Source organism: Danio aesculapii, chromosome 3, assembly GCF_903798145.1.
Source record: "Danio aesculapii chromosome 3, fDanAes4.1, whole genome shotgun sequence".
Taxonomy (NCBI): Eukaryota; Metazoa; Chordata; class Actinopteri; order Cypriniformes; family Danionidae; genus Danio; species Danio aesculapii.
The window spans coordinates 3,289,537-3,307,880 of record NC_079437.1 but is presented as its reverse complement, the minus strand read 5'-3'; the positions used below and the strand labels follow the sequence as shown (position 1 = coordinate 3,307,880).

Genomic DNA, 18,344 nt, shown 5'->3' with positions numbered 1-18,344 from the left:
ATCTATAATCTGAAACGCGGCTATTGTGTTTAGCAGTACCAAAGACTGTAGAAAAGCGGTTACCAACCTTTTATTGCCTGAGACCCCCTTTTCCCCCGGAAATTATTGTAAGGCCCCCGCAACATTTAACAATATTATAGCTTTAATGATATTATGACAATAAAATGCTGTTTTCAAAGAAACGGTATATTTATTACTATATCTAGACACGTTTATGCACAAATAATAGCCTAATGTAAAATATAAAAGCAAAACATCAGTAGGCCATTTGTAGCTGAAAAACGCAGGCCTTTGGTCCATTTCTGAATTAGTTTTTTGTCAGTAGCTGTGACGTCCCTCGTCTCATTTTTGGTGTTTTAATTATTTTGCCTCGCGCTCAAATTCTCTGGGCTTGTTGCAGTATTGGGGAGGAGTCGTCTGCAAATAATTTGGACGACCTCATGAATTTGTTAGCAATATCTTTGGCGCAGATAATGCACTGTGGCTGGGTCAGGGACTCTTTGCTTCGAGAAAATTGTATTTGTAATTAATGTATTTCCTGCATTTCGTGTTTCCAGTATTGCTAGCGCTGCGACCCGAAATGTTTGGAGCTTCCTCACCTGGGTCCAGTTTGCTTCGGTCATTACAATTAGCTGCTGAAGGCGAAACATTGAGATCAGTCTTATTTGTGAAGGATGAATTATAAATTTGTCTTATCTTTTTGGTCAGCCAGGGGATAAAATGAACTAAGGCAACATGATCGTTCTCCTAACTGTCCAATGTTTATTGACTCGACCCCCCACAGAGCTCGCTGAGGCCCCCTTGTGGGCCGGGACTGCACTAGAATACACAAGACGTGTCACTTGTATAGTTTTGAATGGGGAAATGTGTAAATCAATATGGCGAATGAAGCCCCGCCTACTAGTACAGGAGCCAATCATGGCTTGCTATAGGCTGACGTTTCTCCAGGGGACCAGAGGTGTGCTTTTACGACAGTTTGGTGGTCAACAAACACACTGGAATCTCAGCGAGTACTTGCTTCACAGACATTAGAAATATATTCTAATAAAGCTTGAAATCTCTACTTTTAAATGAAGCAAGTGCACTTGAAAACAAATGTTTTCTGGTTTTGTAATCTGTATGAATTGAACATGAGGTACAGTCCATCCTGTCAAACGCACATCACATGACAGCAACTACGCCCACCAACTTGTAAACAAAGAGCCGCTGTCATTTCTGGAGGAGATTCACCCTCATGACCAAGTTGTGGACTACTTCAGAAGAGCAGCGCGATCAGACGATCATTATCCAGAGGATGATTATGTGTAGAACGGCCTTAAATGAGGTTGGTGTCATGATCTCGTTCCTTTTGAGTGTGCATTCACATTGGGCATTGTGAAAATGTGCCAATTTTGTTTGATTCAGATGTTTAGAAACGAAACTGAGACAGCTGCTGTTTAATTTTATTGGTGATTCCAAAAATGTAATGTAATCGAAAGCTTAGCCAACAGTTTAAGAATTTAATGTTTCTCCATTTAGACAGAATGCCTGAGCATACTGCCCGAAAGGCATCTCAAAGATGGCCGCCGAGTGAAATGACTCAACGTAAAAGAGACTTTGGCGCAACACATTTACAACCCCACCCACTGCAGTGTAGGGGTGTCAAAGTATTGGAAACAAACAGTATACGGTCACTCAGCCTTTTCAAACATGATTCGGACAATGAAAAATCCTTTCCACTAGAGAAGATGTTTTGCTGTATTTATGTCATGTGTGCCGCTTTTTGTCCATGAGTCTCTTAAGCTGCACCTGAAACTCTGTAGACACTGATCACATCTCTACGGTTTCTCTCCAGTGTGAATCCTCTCATGCCTTTTCAGATTTCCTAAAACATTGAAGATCTTGTCGCAGTGTGTACACTTGTACGGTTTCTCTCCAGTGTGAATCCTCTCATGTGTTTTCAGATGTGTTAACAGTCTGAATCTCTTGTTGCAGTGTGAACACTCGTACGGTTTCTCTCCAGTGTGAATCCTCTCATGTCTTTTCAGATTTGCTAAATCACTGAATCTCTTGTCGCAGTGTGAACACTCGTACGGTTTCTCTCCAGTGTGAATCCTCTCATGTCTTTTTAGAGGTTCTGACTGATTAAACCTTCTGTTGCAGTGTGAACACTTGAGCGGTTTCTCCCCAGCATGACTCCTTTGGTGCAGTTTTAATTCTCCAGATGTAATAAAGGTTTTCCCACACTCAAAGCAAACATACTCTCTCACACCAGTGTGGCTCTTCATGTGTATATTATGCTGTGATAATCGGCCGAAACTCTTCCCACACTGAGTGCATCTGAATGGTTTCTCTCCAGTGTGGATCATCATGTGTATATTAAGGTTTGATGATTGGTTGAAGGTCTTCCCACACTGAGTGCATGTGAATGGTTTCTCTCCAGCGTGGATCTTCATGTGTTTATTAAGGTTGGGTGATCGGACGAAACTCTTCCCACACTGAGTGCATGTGAATGGTCTCACTCCAGTGTGGATCCCCATGTGTTGATTAAGGGATGATGATTGGCTAAAGCCCTTCCCACACTGATTACATGTGAATGGTTTCTCTCCAGCGTGGATCTTCATGTGTTTAGTAAGGTTTGATGATTGGCTGAAACTCTTCCCACATTGAGTGCAGGTGAATGGTTTCTCTCCAGTGTGGATCCTCAAGTGAATGATAAGATCGTATTTTCCTCTACAACGCTTTCCACACTGAGTGCAGGTGAAATGATTCTTGTCTCTCGTTTTCAAAATACCGTAAGTCTGTAAATGATTTTTTTCCTCAACTTTGACATGATGTTCCTCCTCTTTACTCGCCACATTTTCTTCAATTAGGTCTGAAATAAAAAAAAAAAATTCAGGTTTCTATTAAGTCTTTAAAACTCTCATCAAAAGCTGAAGTCAAGAAGTGCTAAAACATTGGCTATACAAGCTGTAATTTTGATTTTAATTCTGTTGATCATCAGTTACAGTGCAAAAAAGCTTAGTTTCTACCTTTTATAGAGAAGGTTTTCCCCGTTAAAACATAACTGGTTTATCACACCCAAGGTCAATTTCTCTAGCCACACCCAGACCTGATTACTCAGACCTGTAAGAAATCACTTAAATTAGGACCTGCCTGACAAAGTAGACCAAAAGAGCCTCAAAAGCTAGAGATTCCGAGAGTCAAAGAACTTAGGGCCTACTCACACTATGCTATCTGAAACGTGCCAAGGCCCGTTTCCCAGATCGTTTGAGAAGTGTGAGTGCTCTGAATCGGGCTCAGGCACGGTTCACTTGGCCAGCCCTGGCCCGGTTGGAAGAGGTGTGCCAGAGCGCGGTTCACTTGGGCTTTGGCGTGGTACACCTGTGTGTGAGTGCAAAATGCGCCTGAGCCCGAAACTGAAAGCGAGACATGACTTTTAAGGGACTGTTTAATATGGATTACCTACTCATTCTTACTGTTTAATGAACGCAAACTGTCATAGTTTATTAAAGACGCAAACCCCTCACTGCACGACAGATGCACATTTAGCAAACCTCCTAATTGCTGCAGCACGGGGACTTTGTTTATGAGCTTCAAAAGTGGCTGATCTGTTCGGCGAAATATTTGACTGCTTGTCACTGCATATCAAACGACTAAAACGATATAACTAAAGAAATGTCCACTGTGCTGAGCGAGAGCGCTTCTGACCAGTGCATCTTCGATGATGTAAGCGTGCCCAGGCACGAATGTAATGCGAGTGCGGGCCGTCGGGGGAGACAAGCGTGCTTTGGCCCGGTTCAAGGCAACTGTACATAGTGCGAGTACACCCTTAAACAAAAATGAGAAAGAAAATATTTTAAAATCTTACAGGTCTGAAAAAAAAAAAAGGTTATAAAGTCATTTCTAAAGCTTTACAACTGCAGCAAATCACTGCAAATGTCATTATCTACAATTGCCAAAAACATGTAACAGTGGAGAACCTTCCTAGGAGTGGCCGGGTGACCAAAGTTACCTCAAGATGGCACCGACAACTCATCCAAGAGGTCACTAAAGACCCATTACAACACCCAAAGACCTGCAGGCCTCACTTGCCTCAGTTAAGGTGAGAGTTCATGACTCCACCATAAGAAAGAATCTGAGAAAAAAATGTAACAGAGCTCCAATAAGAAAACCACTGCTGAGCTGAAACAACATAAAAGCTCGTCTCAGGTTTGCCAGAAAACATCTTGATAAATTCCCAAGACTTTGGGAAAATGCTCTGTGGACTGACAAAGGTTGAACTTTTTGCAAGGTGTGTGTGCCATTATGTGTGGCGTAAAAGTAACACTGCATTTCAGAAAATCATACTAGGCTTGGGCGGTATCCAAATTTCTGTTTCTGCATTTGGGCTTCCAAAAGACATGACACAAAGCGAGAAGTGCTTACATAAAACTCATGATTGAATATGGTTTATGAATATCATGGTTAATATTGATATCAACTGTATGTACCAGCAATAAACAGTTGCATTGTTTTTCTAGTAGATTAGTACCACACTTGAGTGTAAAAGAACAAACCATAGTAAGACAATTTTGGTGTGCTGAAACATTTCAGATACTAATAATTTGGGCAAACTAAAACCCAGTGTAAACACCCACAACCTTCACCAATGTCTGAAGACTGATGCTCAACAAACATTGGCTAAGCTGACCAATCAGAACCCATTAAAGGCGGATCTTCAGAGAAAAACAGGAAATATGGTAGTAGTTTTCATGTTAGCTGAGTAGCAGTATAAAATTAAGGTAAGATATCTGAAAAAATTATGTGATATTTTACAAATGAAGCAAGGCCACATACTGTTTTGCACCCCATAAACACAACTAAGCCTTTACAAATAATGAAATATTGTTTCCTATATGTTAAACAATGTCCATGTACTGTGTGGAAAAACATTTTGTGTTGTCTCATGAGTTAAAACAGCACAAATGTCAGGGAATGCCAACACGTCTCCTTAGACCCCAGACAGAGGGTTAAATGTTTAACAAACCTCCTTTTACTGACGATTTGATCAAAATATGGGAATAAAAGACAACTGAGCTTCAGATCCTATTTGTAACCTTGTCAATAGAAAGTGTATTTACTTTTCTTTGTCTTCATATAAAATCATTTGTTTTTTGTGTTTGTTCAGTAAATCAGATCAACTGTTCAAAGCTTTTGATCATTATTGTTCTTCAGGCTTATTAATGAAGAATCAGGAATAAACACCAACCTATTTGTTGTTCAGTATCTTCATGTTTAATTCTGCAGGTTTCTGGATCACTCATGTTCTCGCTGTCCTTCAGTAAACTCTTCACTTGAGCCTGATGGGAATATTCCTGTATTGATAACAGAAACACTTGCATTAAATATTCAGTACATAATTTACAATCATAACCGTTTCCTAAACATCATTAACTGTATTAAAAACATACAAACAACAACAACAACAACACTGATTAAAAAGTCTTAAAGTCCGATTAATGATAAATATTGTAAGATTCTTCCAGAAAACACATTTTTAAAACATTTGACTCAAAATAATTCCTTAATTAAAACACTCTAATATCATTTTATAAATACATCCTATTAAAATATGTTTTATCATCAAAATATTCTTACACAAGCTACAAATAGGCGTTTCTTCCCTGTTCAATAAATGTATGCGCAAGTATTGAGTGGCCGATTCTACATCTCATGTGTGCAGCGTGATCATGTCTCTGATTGCTTACATTTATCTCTCAATATTTTAACGAATTAAGTGTTTTATATTATTATCCCAAATTCTGTTTTACTGCAGAATAAAACGTTTTCGAGAGTTTACACAAGCATATGTTCAGTTATAAAGTCAATATTCAATATAATCAGCATTAAACTACCTCTTAGTGAATGAATTAGATGGAGATACAAATGAAAGGTGCCCAGATAACCCGTGAGTAAGACATTACAAGAGTGTTTACAGCGTAGCATCGAGCTAAAAACAAGAGAGTATATTAGCATTGACCACATATGTTAAAGCAGTTCAAACCGCAAGATAATTCCCGCAAGTCTGAGAACGCTACTATGGTCAGATATCATACACTTACTCTGAATAGACGAACAACACCCGTAACATGAGAGGAAATAAAGCAATTGAATGTCAAACTGCAAAGTTCTGCTCTCTCCGATCTCCGCCTCAGAATAAGCGACGTGGGCGAGATATTTGAGATATTTGGCTGCACGTTGATCAGCGAAAGCCGATTGGCTGCCTGTAGGTTGCTCCGAGAAAGCTGATTGGCTGCCGGTATGCAGTCAGGAGAAATAGTAAGTGGTTTGTTTTGGGAGTGCACCTATTATCAAGTGTTTTGGGTTGACTTTATATTTTCTTAAAAAAAATGTTTAAACTACGTTAAGCGTTTTAGAATGTAGCAACTTAATTTAGCTTAGCATTAGCTTAATTTTGAACTTGCTTTCATGTAATGGATTCAGGACTAACGTTATATTTCAGTCAGGATAGCGTGAAATTAGCATTTTAATCCCTTTATCTTGGTTTTGTGCGATAGACTCTGAAAATATGAACATAAAGAAGGTGAGAAACATAAATAAGGAAAGAAACATATACCCATGAGAAGTGTTTAGTTGACACCGTGGTAATATGCTCGTTTGAGGTCCGCCTCGCCTTAACTGCAATGTAGCCGAGAGCAGGTGGCTGCAGTGAGAGGAGGACTCAAAAAATACAGCAGAAATCAGACTCGGACACTTACAGAATCTTGCTGTTTTGCCGCCTGGAAACACCATCAGTGGTGGAGATCGTGTTCGCGTTTTTTAAATCGTGAATCAATGACCTTAAGAAATAATTACTATGGTCATTTATAGTAAATATTATAGTGTTTTGAACATGTTTTTTTCCCCAGAATTGGGTTTTTGTAAGAAAATCCATTTTTTCTCACGTCCCTTCACTCTAGTATTTTGTATCACCAGTGAGTGTCTGCATCAAGACCGTCCAAGCTTGGAAAGATGAGAAGAAAATCAGCTGAATGGTTCAGTATGATTTTATTCTGACACAACGGAGGGAAGAGCAATCTTATATACACATTGAGGGTCTGCCTGCAGCTGAGCCCTAACACAAAAGAATATTATCATAGAAGGAGGGAAACAGCGATACAGAGACAGCTTACAGCATCCAGAGAATGTGTGCGTGTAGGTATGTGCGCATCTGTGAGCGAGTCAGATAGACCCAAGAGAGGGACGGAATGTTCCAGCCACACCGAGATAAGATGAACAGAATATGCATACCCACACACATTTCTCCAGTGTAAAGACACAGTAGAGAGAACAAGAAAAACAGTCGAATACACACACATAATAATCAAATCCTTCAAACACAGAATATTTTATTTTGTGAAACATTTATAATATTGTGGAGCAGTAAACATGTCAGGCTGCATAACTCAAATAAATCATTGACTTCTGCTGTCTTCATTAGTTTCAGATTCATTTACAATTTAAAACAGAACTTTAGATATCTTTTTTTGCTGGAGATACTGTTGTCCTAAAAAACAAAACAAAAAAAAAAGAAATAAAAGAATCTGACATACACCACATGAACGTTATAGCAGAAAATTTTGTCGGTTTTAAAACCTTGACTTTATAACTGCGGTATACCTTTGTAGAGGCTATTTTCTTTAAGGAGGCTCTCTCAGTGGTACCGAAGACAAAGTCTTACCCAAAGTGTCTTTGAAAGTTTTATTCTTTGCAGAGAAGGTCACAATCATACAGCAACAACAGTTTCTGCAGAGTGTGAGACCAATAGCAGAACTTCTCTCTATATCTAGTTGTAAGGCCCACAAGGCCATTAGTGACATACAGGATGAATGACAGTTACATCAACACTCATACTTCATTTATGACCATCAACAGTTCAGCCTTACCTCTCACCCGAACATGTAGCTTGTTAAATCATCATGTATCCAGATCGTGTCTGGTGATAAACAGATGTTAAAGTGGTCACATATAGCCTAGCTGTATAATGTATACAGAAAGGTAGAAAATAAACAGTCGTTAAACTAGTCAGGTATGGTCTAACTTAAACAGTACATACATAGAGATAAGAAGAATAGACCTTACAAATGTATAAAAATGAGTATATAAAATGAATATATTTTCCACCACACCTTGAAAACGTTTATCGTTCCATGCCTAATCCAGTGTGGATCTTCATGTGTAGTTTAAGATGTGAAGATTTGCTGAAGCTCTTCCCGCAGTGAGCGCACGTGAATGGTTTCTCTCCAGCGTGGATCTTCATGTGTCTATTAAGGATTGATATTTGTCTGAAGCTCTTCCCACACTGAGTGCATGTGAATGGTTTCTCTCCAGTGTGGATCTTCATGTGCTGATTAAGGTATGACGACATGCTGAAACTCTTCCCACACTGAGAACAGGTGAATGGTTTCTCTCCGGTGTGAATCCTCATGTGTTTATTATAGTTTGATGAGAAGATGAAGCTCTTCCCACACTGAGTGCATCTGAATGGTTTCTTTCCAGTGTGGATTTTCTTGTGTTTATTAAGGGTTGATTTTTGTCTGAAACTCTTCCCACACTGAGAACAGGTGAATGGTTTCTCTCCAGTGTGGATCCTCATGTGTGGAGTAAGTTGTGATGACTGGCAGAAGCTCTTCCCACACTGAGTGCATGTGAATGGTTTCTCTCCAGTGTGGATCTTCATGTGTCTATTAAGGATTGATGATTGGCTGAAACTCTTTCCACACTGAGTGCAGGTGAAATGACTCTTGTCTCTCGTTTTCAAAATACCGCAAGTCTGTAAATGATTTCTTTCCTCAACTTTGACATGATGTTCCTCCTCTTTACTCGCCACATTCTCTTCAGTAAGGTCTGAAATAAAAACAGGTTTTTATTAAGTCTTTAAAACTCTCATCAAAAGCTGAAGTCAAAACACACTAAACACATGAGCCACATTTCCACTGTCAGGTCAGTGCAAGCCAGGGGTTTTATCAGGCAGGGCCATGCCAATAGCCCGGGAGCTTGAGCAGTGAGGCTGAAATCATGTCGTGTTTTCACTGTCGGGCTAGTAGCTCACAGCGCATCTCACAAACCCCGCCCCCAGAACGTCTCCCCAATCAAACGTCACACAACCCGCCCAGTTCAGCAGGAATCAGCCAGATAAAGCGATCCTCACGAGACGATTAAAACGAAGACAAACAAATGACATGTCTATACACACAGGCTTGTGTATTTTCGTTCATTAACCGACCGACTGTTGGCATTGTCTCACCACTAACGGAGGGATGACCCAGCGCACCATCCATAGCCTAATATAGAACCACAGAAATTTAGGTTAGGTTACTTTATTTATACCCGAAGGTAGATTTGGTTTGCAGTCAAGAGTCCTCATCTCATAACAGTGCCACACAAAGGAACTCACACAGTAACAACAAATGAACATTAGGAATTAGGATTTTCCGGTAATAACTCGGTATAAGTTATAACATCCTCACTTTGATAGACGCCGTCAAACATTCAGCCCAAATGCTTCGGAGGGACTTAAATCATATTAACATTTCCCTAGGCTAGATGACACTTAATAGGTAATTCCCCTTTATTTAATAGAATAATTTAAGGATGTCGCATATTATTCGGTGACCTTAAGAAAAGGAAACCGTTAAGTGTTTCAGGACATAAGAGCAAGTAATAAAATATAGGCTATAGCATAGATATCGTTGCGATCAGCAGCTATTCACTAATAAAGCTCTACAATTATTTTATATGACCACGTCATAAACATTTGTTTGAGGACATACAACACATTTTTCACTTGTAGTTTTTCCTAATGCATTTGTAAAGCAGTGCAGGACTGGATGACAGAACATAAGGTAGTTTCTGATGGTTTAATTCACCCAAAAATGCTCTGTTCACACGATCTGATTAATATAATCATGTTCAAATCTATTTTTTTTCCAATAGGCCTTTGTAAAATGAAAGTTTTAAAAGTTTTTAAACTGTTTAATTTATTTGTATTGTATATATCTAAACTGTTATAGCGTTTGTTTGATTTTATATTCGATATTTGTAATTCTTTAAATGAATTCAATATAGCTTAGGCTATTTTATCTAGAAATGACACTATTGTGTTGAGCCTACAAAAGCGGACACGTAATTTGTTTTGTCTTTCTGTTGTACTCATATTTTGTATTATCTCCAAAATAAAGAAAGAAACTGCAGCTGCTCACAGCATCAGAGCTGTCAAGCGAGCACCCTTTCGCCCAGTCTCTCTCTCACACACACATGCATCTAAACACGCACGTTTCATGCACAAACACACCTTTTAAACTTGTCAAAAACTCTCGACAACAGAAAATTACTGGCTGCTGTGTATTTAATGTGGTGTAAAGATTATATGCGTTATTGAAACGTCGAGAACCAGCAAAGAAATATCACTGATAAAATAAAATGACTTTATTATTTTATGCAACAGCCTTACATTTAAAAGGGAAACGTAAGGGCAACCATAACCTGATTTTGTTGTTTGTGTAGTTTTTCTGGTGCAATTGGCAACACGGTGACAAGAAACAAGTGAATTATATGCAGCGTTTCATACAGTTTCAACTGGTTTATGGCTTTTGGTCAAATAAATCACGGTGCAAGCATCATTGAAAACACTCTGCCTCTTTGTTGCCATGTGGTCGCTACACAAAGGATTAAAAGACAACTGAGCTTCAGTCCCTATTTGTAAGCTTGTGAATAGAAAGTGGATTTACTTTTCTCTGTCTTCATATAAAATCATTTGTTTCTTGTGTTTGTTCAGTAAATCAGATCAACTGTTCAAAGCTTTTGATCATTATTGTTCTTCAGGCTTATTAATGAAGAATCAGGAATAAACACCAACCTATTTGTTGTTCAGTATCTTCATGTTTAATTCTGCAGGGTTCTGGATCACTCATGTTCTCGCTGTCCTTCAGTAAACTCTTCACTTGAGCCTGATGGGAATATTCCAGTATTTATAACAGAAACACTTGCATTAAAATTTGCAATCATAACTGTTTCTTCAACATCATTAATTGTGTTAAAAAAATACAAACAACAACACTGATTAAAAAGTCTTATAAATGTTGTAAAATTCCTCCAGAGAGTATCAGGATAGCGTGACACTTGCATCTTAATCCCTTTATCTTGGTTTTGTGTGATACATTCAGAAAATATACTCTGATAAAGAAGGTAAGAAATATAAATAAGGAAAGAAACATACCCATGAGAAGTGTTTAGTTGATACTGTGGTAATGCCCACTATCAATCTGAGGTAAAACTGGCCAGTGATGTATAATAGTTTTATTTAATTATTTTTTTTTTAAATCAGGGCCAAACAGTGTTTTGTGTAAGGTTTAAAGGGCTCTTATTTTATAATTCACCATTGAATGGCCATGAAAAAGGTTTAGTTGACACTGTGCGAATGTCTACAATCAATCTAAGGTAGCTGCTTGTAAAATCAATTCGTTTTGTTGTTATAACCTTTTGAATAGAGTGACAAAGCAGTATCCTTTATAAGACTAATGGCTTTTATTTTGAAATTACAGAGAAAGCAGTCTCAAGCAGTTGGTTATTTTTTTGCATTAATTTGATATTTTTTTTTGTTATTAATATTTTATCATCAGTCAGTGAGACGGTGATCTATCTTGACAAACAAGCATTAGCAGCGACAGTATTTGTGTTCAGTTCAGTTTTTAGCGCTCTACCATAATACGCAGTGTATGAGTGACTGCAGAAATACCTTGACGGCTAGAATGACTGTCAGATTCAAGAAAATTAGATTCTCAAGTCATAGGGGCCGATCATGCACCCGGCGCAATAAGGCTAAAGATGTGTTTGGCGTGATGTGTTGCTATTTTCAGACCAGCGCAACAGTAATTTTCCCATTTTGCACCATGTTGTTTAAACAGTAAATCCATTTGCACCACTTTGTGGACTCATGGGTGTGCCGGTCTAGAAAAGAGGTGTGTTAAGGCACATTGTTGGCGCGTTGCTATTTTCAGGAACTACATTAGACTGCAATAGACTAGCTAAAGGAGGTCTAAAGTCCAGCGCAGAGCACGTTAGTTGTGCACCAGCGCTTACACAGTGCTTAATACACACAGGATGTACAGCAATACACAAATATCATTACAAATGAAAACAATTAAAGGATTAAAAAAATTATTATTTTCTACATAAATATAAAAACCACTGCCTTCATGCCTCCATCTCGGGGGCTTTTTCAGCTTTTTATTCATGACTTGCTTTTTGTATAATGTTATTATTATTAGCATTAGAATTATTTATTATATGCATATTTATATTTGTTTTATTAAAAACAAGCTTAGATTTGTCCACCTGTCTGGTTTTGGATATAACCACACTTCATTATTATTGTTTATTTCAGTTGCTGGAAATTAGAACTTAATTTAGAAATAGTTTAGAAACAAATCTTAGTGCTTAAACTAAATTAAATATGTAGGCTAAAGGATGCGTGGAGTGCGTACAACACCGTTTCCTTATCCACAAAAGAGAGAGAAAGAAAGTGAAAGTAAAGAGGCTGAATGAAGGAGGCTCATTCTTTATCCCCGCGCTGCAGATGCTCTGTTTAACTGTTTTCTCGCTAGCGAAGCTTTCAGTTTTTCCACTTCTAAAGTCCGCCATGTAAATAGCAAATGCACCATGGCGACGCAACTGACTCTTAAAGGGAATGAGAGATGACAGTCTGATTGGTTTATTCTCAAAACACACCCATAACTCATTACGGGAATAAGCACAACCCTGTTAGACCATGCGCCATAGCGCAAGACTGTATTTTTCCATCCTTAGCAAATAGCAAAATGGATTCAGACACTCCCTTAATGCTTTTGCACCATGTGCTTTAGACTTTGCGCCTAGATCATTAAAATAGAGCCCTTAATCTATAAAATAATGACTTATATTAAAAGTGTTGACAGAGGTTTGTGATACAGGGGAGCATTAAAAGTGCATATTTTCTGTGGAGCGATTGATTTAAGTTAATAGCCCTGCTGTGTTTATCTGACGGAAGAAGAAAAAACTTAGTATTGTACTTAGTAAACTTAGTAAAAAACTTAGTTTGGACTTGCTGGAAGTTGTAGTGTATATTTTTGTTTATGTTTTGCACATTTAATTCACCTTGTAATGCCAGACAAATTAGTCTTTTAAGACTAAACAGATTAGTCTTTTTAAATGTATTTTACTATCATGTATGTTTTTAATTTAAGGACAAATGCGTAATCTGTTTTTGGTAATAAATAATATTTTAAATTGTAATTTAATCAACCGTCTAATTTTTGTTGCATCAGTCATTGTTGGGATTATAAAGCTGGAAGTATTAACAACTTATATCGTGATTTATCGATTTAATATTCAATATGGAGTTTTTTGCCATATCGCCCAGCGCTACTCTTCACATGTGTATGATGGTGTGTTGATCGTCTGAAACTCTTCCCACACTGAGAACATGTGAATGGTCTCTCTCAAGCGAAGGCATGGGCGGTATTGTGATTACTGCTCTAATAAATGCTCTTTTTAAATGTCTGGGTAAAAAACTAAAACTTTTTCCCCTTTTAAACACAAAATATTTTATTTTGAGAAACATTTATAATATTGTGGAGCAGTGAACATGTCGGGCTGAATAATTCAAATGTATCATTGACTTCTGCTGTCTTCATTGGTTTCAGAAACACAGATTTATTTACTATTTAAAACAGCATCTTTGGATATCTTTTTTTGCTGGAGATTGTAGCGAATGGTGCCCATGGGACGAATAGTGCCATTATTAACGTGAGACGACGAAGATACAAACGCAAAACTCTCCTGTACTCTGACATTCCAATACTTCAGAGCTCAACTTCATCTGGCACAGTCAAGTGTAAGTGAAGAGCACGACGTGACCAGAAGAGGGCACGCAAGACTAAATGAACAGAGGGGGAGCGAGAGGTTACCTTCCCCTGACCTCCTTTCATCTAAATCAGGGGTGTCCAAACTCGGTCCTGGAGGGCCGGTGTCCTGCAGATTTTAGCTCCAACTTGCCTCAACACACCTGCACGGATGTTTCTAGAAAGCCTTGTAAGTGCTTGATTAGCTAGCCCAGGTGTTTCTGATTGGGGTTGGAACTAAACTTTGCAGGACACCAGCCCTCCAGGACCGAGCTTGGACATGCCTGATCTAAATGCACGCAGCTAGTGCAGCTGACCCTGAAGGCCGGAGACTCTCTTCTCATGAAGCCGGGAGTCCCACGTCCTCCCTAGGCACGGATACCTCTGGTCAGGGATACCGTCGGTAGCGTTTAATGGCTTAAAACTGTCTAAACAATGTGCATGAAAGTGTTTGTATGTTGATTCATGTTCTTAGATTTACCTATGGGACAACTATAAATTTGTTCACATAAGACATGACCTATAAGTTTTGCTAACTATTAGAATTCTTGACTGAGTGGTCAGACCACATTATACAGTTGGTTGTAGTAGCTAAAACCCAAATGGTGTATGAGTACTTGTATTCCTGAGCGTAATTGAATATGTCAAGTCCTCACTGATATATGAGGTGTAGTTATGTGCATGACCTGATTCTGGAAGTATAAAAGCTGAGCCAAACTGACCAGCTTTGCGCTCTCTGACTTCTATATACTAAGGTTGGTTGCCCTTTATCCTCAACGGAGAATAAAGTAAGGATTTTGTTTCTGTTATTTGTCTTTTGTTTATTCTACTTTTTCCACTGGATTTGTTTTATTAATAAAAGTGTATATTTTATTACTTATCTTTGACTTCATTTTCCAGAACCTATCGAGTTACCCTGTGTGGTAAAGTATGAATCTAATTTATTCTAAAAATACCTTCTAAAGACGATCCTTTAACTAAACTCTAGCTAAGAAATATAGCGAAGGGAGGATCCTGGTTTATCTTTGTTTAGTTATGGTAATTAAATAAAGGTGATCCAGCACAAGATACTGTTGTCCTAAACAAAAAACCCAAATAAATAAATCTGACACCGTTCCTATATACACATAGGAACGGTATACACTGAAAAAAATTATTCAAAGATGAGTCCTTGGATTTACTCAATTTTTTTTACGTTAAGTGGTTGTAAACAATTTATTTGGGCTGAATTTAAACAAATTAAGCTGAACATTATTAAATTTAATTTGTTTGTTTAAATTCAACACAAATAAATTGTTTGCAACAGTTTTGCATGCAACACTTTTTTCAGTGTAGCAGAAAAATTTGGCGGTTTTGTTCCATGCCGTAGTGAAAAAGGAATGAATTTTTTTATTACTTTCGTGTCTAAAAAAATTTTTTTTTAGACCAACAGCAGATTAATCAATCGTTTTCTTTCGTATGATACCATATATTGACCAAACATACTACTTCTTTCTTACCGTGTTGCATACTTTTTAGAAGGAACTGCTGACAAGAGGGAAATAGCAGAATAAGAATAAATATAGTGCGGGGGCCTTGGTCCAGACTACTGTCTACTAAGTAGTCTGGACCAGTGGTGCAGTCCTAAAAAAAAGGTGGTGTACTATTACCCACCCAATCCAAATTTTAAAAGTAGGCAAAGAAACAACGAATGTCAATGTTTCTTTGATTCATTAGCTATATATAAATATATATATAAATATATATATATATATATATATATATATATATTTTTTTTTTATGTATGTATGTATGTATGTATGTATATATGTATGTATGTATGTATATATATGTATGTATATATATATATATGTATGTATGTATATATATGTATGTATATATATGTATGCATGTATATATATGTATGTATATATATGTATGCATGTATATATATGTATGTATATATATGTATGCATGTATATATATGTATGTATGTATATATGTATATATGTATGTATATATATTAAATAAAACTGGCACTTTTAAAAAATTCATAATAGCATAAATATAAACATATTAAAAACTTAAAGGCTAATTTACATATTTCACTATCAAAATATAAGTTATAATAGGAAAAAATTTTTTATACGCAATTGAGCAAGTTAAACAAAAATGCACCAACTGCAACAAATTAAGATGCGAGTTAAAAAACATTTGGTATACCGTTAAAGGAGACGCGAATACACATAAATTAGGGACGTTTAATCACCAAAACAAGTGAGTATACCGAGGGTATGATCCTCAGAGGTCGTAATACCCAAACAGCTCGTGGAAAAAAGTAGGCATACTGAGTATACGTGAGTATAGCAATGACTACACCACTGGTCTGGACATGTCACAAGGAGCATGATGCTTGTAGAAGTTGTGAAATATTATTAAAGACACATTTAACTGTTGAGTTCTGGTATGCAGAATGAGGAAGTATGTTTGGGGCACAAGAGCCAAAGGGCTACAGAATGACTGATAAGTGACGTTACACCAAAACTCCACCTGTTAATATCAGCTGTGTATATATACTGGAGTCAGGGAAATGTATGTTAGTTGCAAAACTCTTGAATGTAATTCTTGTATTGCATTGGGGTAACGCATGGGCGTCGCTAGGCCTCTTATATTTCTACTCAGCCCCCGTAAAACTTTTCTGATTAGCTCATAAACTGTAGACCAAATTATCGCCTCAGTCCCCTTTAAATTTGCTATAAAGATGGCGGCAGAATTGGGCTCCTCCCCGACTTTCGTTTTTCATTTGATCAGCAAACCACAGCTGTGCAGAGCGAGAGAACAAGGTGTGTGTTTATCAATAAACTGTTTTAAAACATGCTTATTTGCAGTTCTTTGCTATGGATGCACTTGTACCCCAATGTCAGATAGGAGCAATCGGGTTTCCAATCTACTGTTTCCTCACAGTTTTAATCACAGCTGTTTCCTCTAGCAAAATGTAACTCTTAACGAACCTTTATTTCAAAATGAACTACCATTATAAAACACATTACGGTGCATGCAGGATTATCTATACCACAGTCATGCACAGACGTTATTAAACAGTGACAGAACCACTTAGTGAATGTACTCAATTTCACTGTCAGAGTCACTGACCGAGATAGAAACATCAAGTGTTGTCTTGCATTAAAAATATTTCCTATTTTAATATTATGATTCAGTTCGCGAAATGTGTGAATGAGCCTGTAGCTTAAAAATAATAGTTTTTTATATGTATGCCATTAAATTAGAAAAGTGGCAGTTTTATTTATTAAATACATGGAAACTTGTGCTTTAACACAGTGTTTCCCAACCCTGTTCCTGAAGGCACACCAACAGTACACATTTTCAACCTCTCCCTAATCAAACACACCTGAATCAACTTATCAGAAGATTAGAAGAGACTCCAACACCTGAAGTTAATGGGTCAGAAAAGGGAGACATCCAAAATATGTACTGTTGGTGTGCCTCCAGGAACAGGGTTGGGAAACACTGCTTTAACATATAAAGTGGCTTTTACTAAAGCAGCTGAATACGGTTTTGGAGGCTCATAATATCTTTGATAAATTTCAGTCTGGTGTCCGTAAGCATAACTCCACAGAAACTGCCCTTCTTAGGGTCTCTAATGATATTTTAATGGCTGCCGATGCAGGTGAATGTTCTGTGCTGGTTTTGCTGGACCTTAGAGCAGCTTTTGATGCTGTCGATCACTGCACTTTAATTAAGATGCTGCATTCTCTTGTGGGCATTACTGGGTCAGCTCTGAGTTGGTTAACCTCCAATCTTGCTGACAGGAGTGTTTCTGTGTCCACAGGAACTCATATGTCAGACTCTGTTCCTCTGTCCTGTGGTGTGCCTCAAGGTTCTGTCCTAGGCCCTCTTCTTTTTAATCTACATATGCTCCCTCTCAGCAAGATTATCAGTAGTTTTAAAGGTATATCTTACCACTGCTATGCAGATGATCTACAATTATATTTTTCATTTAGTCCTGACAGACTAGACAAACTTGCAGGATTGTTTAGTCTCAATTAACAAATGGATGGCAGACAATTTTAACAACTCCGATAAAACAGAAATAGCTTCACCCCAATGATCAGGCAAGTGTTGGGAGGCTTGTCATCTTCAAATTGCAGTGATATTAGAAATCTTGGTGTCATTTTTGATCGAGCTCTGTGTTTTAATAGCCATGTTAAATCTGTTGTTAGTATGCTTTTTTCACCTGAGGAACATCGCAAAAATAAGAGAAATTGTGTCAAAGGAAGAGATGGAGATGCTTGTCCATGCCTTCATCTCTTCTAGATTGAATTATTGTAATGTTCTGTTCACTTGTCTGAACAAATCTTCCATGGATCGATTGCAAGTTGTGCAGAATGCAGCGGCGAGGCTTTTAACTAACACCAGTAGAAGATCCCACATTACACTTGTGCT

The 18,344-nt window shown here is 37.7% G+C and overlaps 2 pseudogenes; both read right to left on the bottom strand.

The window, feature by feature from the left end:
- LOC130216691 (zinc finger protein 721-like) overlaps nt 1-18,344 on the bottom strand; it is a 33,374-nt pseudogene that overhangs the window by 9,199 nt on the left and 5,831 nt on the right.
- The window catches only part of LOC130220676 (gastrula zinc finger protein XlCGF57.1-like), a 28,604-nt pseudogene continuing 17,610 nt past the window's right edge, over nt 7,351-18,344 (bottom strand).